The sequence below is a fragment of the Cervus canadensis genome, chromosome 15, assembly GCF_019320065.1.
Source record: "Cervus canadensis isolate Bull #8, Minnesota chromosome 15, ASM1932006v1, whole genome shotgun sequence".
In the NCBI taxonomy this organism is placed as follows: domain Eukaryota; kingdom Metazoa; phylum Chordata; class Mammalia; order Artiodactyla; family Cervidae; genus Cervus; species Cervus canadensis.
This window is the reverse complement of record NC_057400.1, coordinates 43697813-43708525: the sequence shown is the minus strand read 5'-3', so window position 1 is coordinate 43708525 and position 10713 is coordinate 43697813.

Sequence of the window (10713 nt, the reverse complement as noted above, 5' to 3'; positions counted from 1 at the left end):
AACTGAATCACAAAATTAGTGGGTGATATGAAGCTATATCAAGTGTAAGAACACAAAGAGATCTTGATTTTAGATTATGAATACTTTGGAAATCTAGAAAGTAGCAAAGGAATAATTTTGGATTGCATAGCATGTTGACTTACAGTATGCTAAACCTGCTATAGGCATGTTTAAAAAATGTAGGGTGGTTTCTATTTTTGCTCTCTATATTCTTAACTGTCTGCTTTGTCTTATTTATTAATACACGAACAGAGTAAGTTCCTCTGTTCACAAATACTGTTATTAGCTTCTACACAAAGGAAAGCTAAATATTCCATATCATTTGGACATACTGAAAAATAGAACATGTATTAATCAAAATCCCATTTTATCAAATACTCTCAAAAACAAGTAGCATAAAAATCTTGTTAAGTTTTGTCCTACTATAGTAAAATGGTTTTATAACAGTTTTTAATTGATCTCTATATCATATTATTTTCAAGTTAATGCTATTCAATTGTAATATTTGGAAATTATCCAAGAATTAAATTATCAGCTCATTCTATTTTTACCAACACATTTAGAAGACATTTTCTGGTCTACTTTCCTATCTACTTGTCACTATTCCTGACCTCACCCACTTGCACGTAACTCACTTTATGTCCCCTTTTAAACTACTGCTAAGATGCTAAAGAACTGTCTAGGAACTCTACAGAATATAGAACAAATGGTTGCGTGCCAGTGACAGAAGACAATGGAGACTAACTACACACTCACTCTTCCAGTCCCATCTAGATACCATTAACTTACTTGTTCTTTCTCTTTGGCCTAAAGCAGTGGTTCTCAATCTTTAACATGCAACATAACAATTACCTAGAAAAGCTTGTTAAGTTTCTTGAACCCAACACCCTGAGATTCTGATTTGGTAGAGAAAATAGGAGGACGTTTACTTACATTTCTATCAAACTTATAGATGGGGCCAAAAATGCTGATTTGAGAACCATTGGCTTAGGGGGTAGAAAAATTTTGTCCTAACAGATCTCTGATTCTGTGGGAAACTCAAGAAAACATCTGGAGCTGAATCATCTTGGATTTCTCTTAGTGAGTTAAAAGTGATTAGCTACCACCTAGAAATTATGAGGAAGAAGTACTGTAAATATCAATTACTTTGAAATCATCGTTCAGTTCAGTCACTCAGTCGTGTCCGTCTCTGGGACCCTGTGGACTGTAGCACACCAGGCTTCCCTGTCTTTTTGCCTTTTCATACTGTTCATGGGGTTCCCTAAACAGTTACTTAAACAGAAAGATCTGGATTCCAATCAACTTTGGTACTGAATGTTACACAACTCAATTTGAAACAAGGATCTTTAAAAAATGTTGATGACAAAAAATTGAGGAAAAGTCACTGAGAAAAAGAAGTGCATACACAGCTGAGATCATTCTTTTTACTCTCACCCTTCCTTGAAATTCAATCCACTTTTAGGGAAAATTTACAAGTTAAAAAAAATTTATGGAAAAAACTACTAAATAACCATAATGATAATATATACATTCATGTTATATTAAAATACCTTATTATATCATGATATCACCTATATTTAAATTACTCTAAAAACGCCATGAGAAAGTTTAAGACTTCATCTAAATACAAGTCATATTAGGTAACCAAATAGTCACTCAGTTCTATTTAATGCATTTCACCTATACAGTTCTGTAAATAGTAAGGAATAAAGACATATCATTAATAGTTATCATGAGTCTTAGAAAATCATTTATACCAGTTCTTACTAGCTAACCTATTTTTACTATATATACAAGGACTCTGGAGTATGCAAGTTAAATGGTTGACTTAAAATTGAGCCTGGATACAGGAAAATGCTGCTTTCCTCTCAATTTTTCTGTGAATCTTAAACTGCCCTTTAAAAATATAGAACCTGAATTATATTAATAAACTAATACCTTACTGTAGCAATTAAGTTTCAATTTAATTGAATGACAGGTCAATGGCCAAAATAACAAAACTGCCTTTCCCACCCATTGAATTGAAAGATTATCTTACCTCTTCCTGACGGTGACATTTACATTACCACCTAGTGCCAGTGTCTTTTTGACCAAAGTTGAACAGTTTCAATGACCTGTTCTCTATGTGGTTGGTGAAGTTGGAGGATCCATACATTAACATTTCTTTTATTTTTAGAAAACACAATTCTCTTTCTAAATAGGGTTGAGTAATCAGACAAGGGATAAAATTCACACAATTAAGTAGGAATACTTAAATATATGGGATGGGTTAACTCTACCCTGTCTAAAATTCCAGCTGACCCAATATGTATGTCATGGATACCAATTTGAGGATGTGGATTCATCACAAACCTTGCCACTACACTTACTTATTAATTTCTTTCTTCCTGACAATCTTTAAGGTTTTGGATTTTGAAGAAGGTGAGAGAGGCAGAGAAGAGAAACATCAGAAAGAACAGAAATGAACTAAGTGGACTTAAGTAAATGATGTTCCATTTTTATTTATCATGAAATTTGTACATTATTTTTATTTCCCCTAAAACCAAACTCATAAAAATAAGCTGAATAACTAGGTTAACAATGCAAATGATACTGCTTATTGAGATAATAAACAATAATGCGGAGATAAAAGAAGGTAGTAGGTATAATTAAATACCCTTTTCAAATGCTTTGGTTAAGTGCAATTGTGATGGAGAATCTTCTAAGCTATTCTCTCTAATCTATAGAACATGGAGAAGTTGTTATATGTCGGTGACAGGTTTTTGGAATGACAAATCTAACCAAAAAAATGTCTTCAGTTGGAGATCCAAAATTTAAGGTTATTATTGTTTATAGACATCTGGTCTCAATGAATGAAGAGGTAATTATTTTTAGGAAAAAAAAGAATCTAATAAAAAATTAAAAAGTGGTTAAAAAGAAAAAGAAGTAGGTAATACTGTTTCCACTGGGCTTCCCAGGTGATCCAGTGATAAAGAATCTGCCTGCAATACAGGAGACACTAGCAGACACAGGTCCGATCCCCCGGTTTGGAAGATCTCCTGGAGGAGGGCATGGCAACCCACTCCAGTGTTCTTGCCTGGAGAATCCCGTGGGCAGAGGAGCCTGGTGGGCTGCATGCCACAGGGTCAGAAAGAGTTGGACATGGCTGAAGCGACTGAGCATGCACACACTTGTTTCCATGACAGTGTCTTATAATGCTACGATTAAAAAATTATTTGTCTACTGAAATGATAAACTTCATATTTGAAAAATATGAATTATACTGAGATACATTAGTAGGTGTTTAAGAATCTCTCTACTATAAATAAAACAAATGTATAATGAACTTGAGTTCATATTATTTAAAAAATGTATGCCTTTCACAATCCAAAGTACTCTTATTTTTATTAAGGAAAGTTAATGGGGCAAAATCTGAGTTCTACAACATCACAGATATATATATAAAGGTGAATATACTATATCAATAGTAATGAGAACAAGTGCCATTTTCGGATATTTACTATAGGCTTGGTACAGTGATAAATGCTTTATCTCATATTTTTCAATAGTCCTGTAAGGTAAATGTTCATTTTTCAGAGAAGAAAACTAAATCTTAGCAAATTGAGTAATCTATCCAAAGTGATCGAGAATTTTAACTCAGTTCTATTGACTCAAAAGGCCATTTACTTCATCATTACATTATACTGTCTAAAGTGTCCATTAACCTAATGTATATATGTTACAGTGACTGAACATAGAAATGACTGTTAGCCATTGTACGAATTCAGGATGGTGTCCTTTTTAAAAGAGTGCCAGAATTTTTTGAACTTCATTTAAATTTTTTTAAATTTTACATTGGGGTATATTGATTAACAATGTTGTGTTAGTTTCTACAAAAAAGTGATTCAGTTATACACATACACATTACCTATTTGTTTTCAAATTCTTTTCCCATTTAGGTTATTATAAATGATTGAGCAGAGTTCCCTATGCTATACAGTAGGTCCCTGTTGGTTATCTGTTTTAAATAAGCAATGCCTACTTCCCAATCTATCTCTCCCCCATCAACTATAAGATCTTTCTCTCTGAGCCTGTTTTTTGTTTTGTAAGTAAGTTCATTTATATCATTTTTTTAAAATTCTGCATATAAGCAATATCATATGATATTTGTCTTTGTCTGACTTACTTCACTTAGTATGATAATCTTGAGTTCCATCCATGTTGCTTGGACTTCACTTTTGACCTATCAGAGTGATACTCTTAGTCAAATTTTTATATTTGTTTTAGAGATAACAGTTTACATTTATTGGGTATATCATGCAGGATAATGTCAACTTTACTTGCAATTTTCCCTCACTCTAGTATCTATGAGTTAGTGCATTATTATCCCCAGCTTCTAAAAGAAAGCAAATTTATAAAAAGAATATTACAAACACAAATGAGCCTTTTATAACTGCTTAGAAGAAATTTATTTATAAATTTCCCCTTTATCTTCAACTATCATCATGCCTTTCTACATTATGAAGTACTGTGAAAAGTATACCTGGTATTATGATATGCTTTATTTCTATGTGCAAGAAATGTATCTGAGAAATGTCACCTCAAATAGAGATATTCTCCAATTTCCAACCACAAAAGCAATTCTATATTAACAGGTAAACACAGGATACTATGTTTAGAAATGTTCATCACTGCATTTGATTCTCTGATATATTCAACTGTGTTGAGAGGTCACTTGTTTCTGGCTATTGTCATTTTGGCAGCGGTAGTTGGGGGAGCATGGTAAGCAGAGTCAAAGAATATGTGCAACTCCTCTTTTAAATGTATATAAAAGCAACACAGTCAAAACTCATCTCTAAAAGGGAGAAAAAAAGGAAAATCAAAATGAAAAATTTGGAGTCAACTGATTTAATCAAGTGCTCAGTGATGCTAACAATGCCACCTGAAATAATTTCTTTCATTTCTACTCTAAATGCTAGAATCAGGTATGAAGGACATCAGCTGCATATTACTTCTAAGTAAACAGTTAAGATTTTTTTCAAATTTTTCTACTTTTTCCAGGATTTACTTAATTTTTTCCCATCAAATATTTTAAGTAAAATAACCAAAAAATAAAAATATAATTTGGAAAACATAGTTATGATGGTAGTAAAAGAAAAACTCTTTCACTGACTTTAAATACTGCTATAACACTACATTTTAAAATTTAAAGAAAAAGATTATACTAAAAGTCACAGCCTACTGAAATCATGGTAGGTTCCTCTCTAAATTATAAGTTCATATCTAACACTAACCTTTATCACTCTCTATAATGTGCTGTTTTATATTACTTTGCCATACACTGATGGTTTTTGTAAACTAAGATCTACTTCACCTACTTTTAAAGACAAATGTTTGCTGTGTGTCTACAAATGTGTGCTCACTGCAGTCCCTCAGACATTCATTAGTGTTTAGAATTTGCACTTAAGGAGGACAATGGCATTGTAAATGAAAATGACCAGTAGCCAAAGGGAACATATAATTGTTTGTAATTAAACAAAAGTGTTGCTGAGTTAATCAAGTTCATGTCTTAATATTCTTTAAAGTATTGCTATCTTGTCAAAATGAAGACTTCAGTATTCTGTCTCTGGATTTTTTTTTTTTTAATTGGTAATGAAAACTAAGCAAATTACACCCCTGAGATTTGTTTTTTTAACCCATTTAAGTACAATAAGTAAGCTAAGTATGTTTTGATCAAAGTTTTCACTGGAATCTCCTTTATAACTCTTTCACCAGTTTCATAATTAACAGTTTGTACAGGCATTAGCCTATTTATAGCTTTTGCTCTGCAATGGCCCGTGCTGTTGATCTCATCTTTTTGAATTAGAACACAGATTGAAACATTACATCCTTCCCATGGTAACTGCATCATTTATTTGAAACACCATAGATTTGACAGAATTCTTCTGGGAGAGAGTTTTTATTGTAACTTTGATTTGAATTTTTAATTATATTAAAGGTGAATCCAAATTAAATGAAAGAACTCGAGAAGTTGACTGACTTGCTAAAATAGATGGATTATTTTGCAGCAAAGCATAATTTCTGGAACCTGTAGAACATTAGCCAGTTTCAGTGGACTGTCTCTTAGTTTTTCTAAAGCTAAAGGACTTACCATGTTTTTCTCTAAAAAGAAAAAAAAAAAAAGGCACATAGATAAGAAAATCTAAAGTTATGTCAAACAAATTACGTTTTAGTTATTAGCGGCTAGTTTGTAAATATCAAAGATCCACTTATTGTAGTGCTTGGAGCTGCATTTGCATGCTGATGAAATGCAAGTGGATGGCTGTGAACTGTAGGGTTATCTCTAGTGCAGCAGTGGGAGCTCCAGAATCAGACAGTTGAGCATCTGACTGACTCAAGAGTCCAAGCTGCAGACCTCTTCTATTCACTTTCTTTACAACAATTAAAATATGCAAAGTGATAATTTTCCTTAAGTAGCCTTAAATGTGCGATCTATTTAAATGTGAAGAAAATTGCCTGAAGCTTCTGGTGTGAGGGACAAAAAAGAATAAATTATGCAAATAGCAGAAAAGGACTCTACCACTTGAACGCCTAATTTTCCTGTAATAAGCATACTGTTTCATTTAATTTTTTGCCTCTTATTAAAAGTGACAGTTCTTTTGCACTGTCTGATGGTTATATCTGACACAAGCTAGGGAAATGACTGCTAGACTAAATGCTAAAGCATTTTGGTAGCTTTTTTAGATGATGGTTACATTCACAAAGTAATTATGCACTGAAGAGTAGAGAAATAAGGTTTAATTACACAGTAATCGCTTCTGATGGACACGGCAGAAGTGTGAACACCGCCAGACTGCAATCCATCAATGACAAACCCCTGGCCACTTTTAATTCCTCCTCATTTGCATCATAACCTCCGCACCAAGTTGCACAAATGCTGTTAAATGTTAATAGGAGCTGTCTCTCCACTCAAAATGAATGCTTAAGCTGTTTCATTTTTTTTCTCCTCCACCTCAGACCTTCAAAACCAGCTCCTCTCTGAGAGCAGGCATTAAGCACAGAGCATGGTGCGTGGTCACTGTTGTGCTAATTGGGAGCAACACTTAAAGTTTTATCTCTCAAGCGCTAATAATGCACACTGCTGACAAACCAGTGAATAAGTAATGTACTTGGGGAGGGGGGAGGAGAAAGGCATGCCTAGAATGAAAAATGCAGTTGGGACCGTTGTTCAGTGACTAGCTATTTGATTAGGCCCTGTAGTCATATTTAATCCAGATCCTTAGGGAACATAGACAAAATTACATCTTCATCTCATCAAACATTCAGCCATATTTAAGCATTCAGCTGATCAAGCTTTTATTGTTTCTCTTACAGCAATATAGAGACAACGTTGTCCTGTATTCTTAAATTCCAGAAGCTGGTGGAAGACAGGCCCTAGGAGCTGTGGGCCTGGTTTAGAGGGCCCACTGGGGTTAGGGGAGCCTAGAAGCAAAGGGGTTAAATAATTTTAGTCACTGGGTACTAATGTTCAAGTTGATAAAATCTCCAGCCTTCAACTCTATTTGTACAGTCTTTAATACTCAATCTCATTTTCCCTATTTTCTTTCTTTTTTCTTTTTAAAAATGTTCTTTCCTCTACCTTGTCTTTAAACTCAGTCCATTTCCTGGGACAGGTCTGCATCATTAAACTGCAGATGGTTCTTTTTCTATTAAGCAGCAGGTATCATTCTTGTCGTGACAGGAAGAGGCTCCACCTGCTGCCGGCCCGCTAATACTTCCAGCTGACTGCTTTGCAGCAGAGGAAGAATAATTTGTAAGCAGTGTGCTAAGTATAACTGCAGACTCTAAGAAGTGACAAAAGAGCCATTTTCTGCATGAAGATTGAGAATTATCAACACCTTTCGATGCGTAATAGTTAAGCCTTTATCACTTGAGGAGCTGCTGATAAGGTTAAGAACACTAGACAAACTGCTCATTAGTGGAAAGGTTTGCCTTTTACATTAAAGACTGCTGGGTACTGAAGTTCCTCTAGTGAGCAATACATCCCTAGCATTTGAAAAGAATGAGCTGATCGCTGTACATAAATGAATATGGAAAAGGAGACCTGGAATGTTCTAATGATATTAGTGAGGTTTTTCTCAAGCTTAGAGAATGATAAGCCTGTGCTTGTCTTCAAAAGCTGTGTGATCTGCTAGGTAAGGCCCTAGATTAAAAGTCATAACACCTACACTTTGTTCTTTATTTTACCACCAGCTAGCTGTGTGACCTTGGGTAGGTAATTTACAGTTGATGAAAACTGAAACATAAGATGATTCTAATATAGAATATCAGGATTCATTAGGCTGCATCAATAAATAACCTGAATCAATTTTAAACATCTCATGTACTAATATGTTGGTAATAAATTCAGGAGAGAGAAGATTATTTAGGATACAGTCACTCATTTTATGTTGGTAGTTGGATTAGAGATTATCAGTTGGAATTTATTTCATTCATTTTTAGAGTTCTTGTGTATCCAGAGGAATGGGACTATTATTTCTACATTTCTGCTATATAGTTTTCATATGAATAAGAAATGGCAAATGATAACTTGCTTGGGTGCTATTTAGAACACTGCACCTGTAGTTTAAGCCTTCCAATCTTCATACAAAGTGAGTAATATTAATCTTATCTTAAATGAAGAAACTGAAGCTTGGAGTTTAAGTAACTTGCACTAAGACACGTATGTGTAAGAAGCTCTAGTGGGGTTTGAACCCAACTCTGATTCGAAAGTCTCTGTGTTTAACCATGTTTTGAAACTGAGTTCTATTTGTACAGAGCACAGTGACAAAAACTGAATCTGCTTCTTTTCCATCCTTTTCCTGATTGCCTGACTTGAAGTCCTTTTCATCAATTGCTCTTTTTTTTTCGCCTACTTACCATGTTTATGAAGCTCTGGGAGTTGGTGATGGACAAGGAGGCCTGGCGTGCTGCAGTCCATGCGCAAAGAGTAGGACACGACTGAGCGACTGAACTGAACTGAACTGAAGGAAGAGCAAGGCTAAACTTCTGTCACATTAGAAACAGCTCAGCCTACTGATCATATCAAGCCAATTCTGAGGAGATGTCCTTAAAAACAAAAAGAGTTTCTACTTAATTTGTTGAGATGAGGCATAACATTTGAAGTCTCTGTGCTCATCTGCCCATCTGGATATGTCAACGGAGATATTCTTGTCACCTCTCAGTGAAATATATTGTGAGCAAAGTTCCTGTCAAGACTTATGTGTACCTGCATATTACCCCAAGTACTCTTTTGCACAACTAACATAAAGTGTGCTGGCCTGAGGCAAAATTGGTTTGATACCCACAATCATATCTTTGAAAGATTGTTCCTTCTGTGGCAATCCTTCCTCACTCAGGGGTGAAAGCAAGTTAATATAAAGAGAGGGAATAAAAGGGCCAACATTTTCAGCACCATGTCTTCATTGCTAAGTAAGGCTACAGAAGGAACAGAAGAAGTATAGATTTAGAGAAGAGATCCCCAGAAAGCAATGAGGGAAAAGAGTATGTAAGAAGCAACTGGATTGGAAAGGAGAAATTTATGACTATGCATGCATATTGAAAGAAAAGCAAAGGAATTCTTCTTCTTCTTTCTCTCATAACAGCTTTCTTTCTAATACATCTGTGATCTACATTTTGATACAACTATCCAGCTAGCTTTTCTGTAGAAACTTAAAAATGTCTTTTTAATTCTTTTTAATATAAATGACTGAATCATTATTGCCTAGAAAAGCATATAAGAACAAGCCTGGTATTGCGTCATTGTCTGTTAGGCACTTCTGAGATGCTAAACTACTAATGCCTGTCCTGTAGGGGTAAGCACAAGACCCCAACCCAGCTTGTTTCTACCCCAATGATTCCAGATTTCAGGATCTGTCAACAATAGTCACGTCATCAAGTTATTTTCTTTTCCCTTCAATCATTACTACAGTAGACTCACTACTCCAATTCTTCTCTCTTAACTGACAATTGCACTGCCAGACTGTGGGTTAACCATTTATAGATTTTTTTTCTTCACAGAGATTTTGCATGGTCATGTAATTAATAAAATTATAATTTCTTCCTTAATGTCTGTCTCTACTTTCAGACCATGAACTCCTTTAAATCAATCTGTCATCTATACTAGGGATTCCTAGTGTCCAGCACGTACCTTGAGTCTGTCAGGATACAAAAGATATAAACAATCCTTTTAAGAAGGTGGTGGTGAAGAAAGAGCAGAGAAATAATGCTAAAGGATCCCTAGTAAATTTCAGTAGGGAAAAGAATGAGAAAGAGTAAACTTGATGAAGATGCACTGGAAACCCACGCTCTGATGTTTTCAGGACAGGAGATCAGTGATAGAGAAAACTCTGGTTCTGCATGACTCAGATCTGGGCCTCTTGTCTTTTAAACAGAATGAATCTTAAAGTAAATGTGCAAATACTGAGCTCTACCATAAAAAAGGCTGAGCACTGAAGAAGTGATGCTTTTGAACTGTGGTGCCAGAGAAGACTCTTGAAAGTCCCTTGGACAGCAAGGAGATCAAACCAGTCAATCCTAAAGGAGATCAACTCTGAATATTCATTGGAAGGACTGATGCTGAAGCTGAAGCTCCAATACTTTGGTCACAGAGTATGAAAAGCCGACTCAGAAAGACTGAGGGCAGGAAGAGAAGGTGGCAACAGAAGATGAGATGGTTGAATGGCATCACCGACT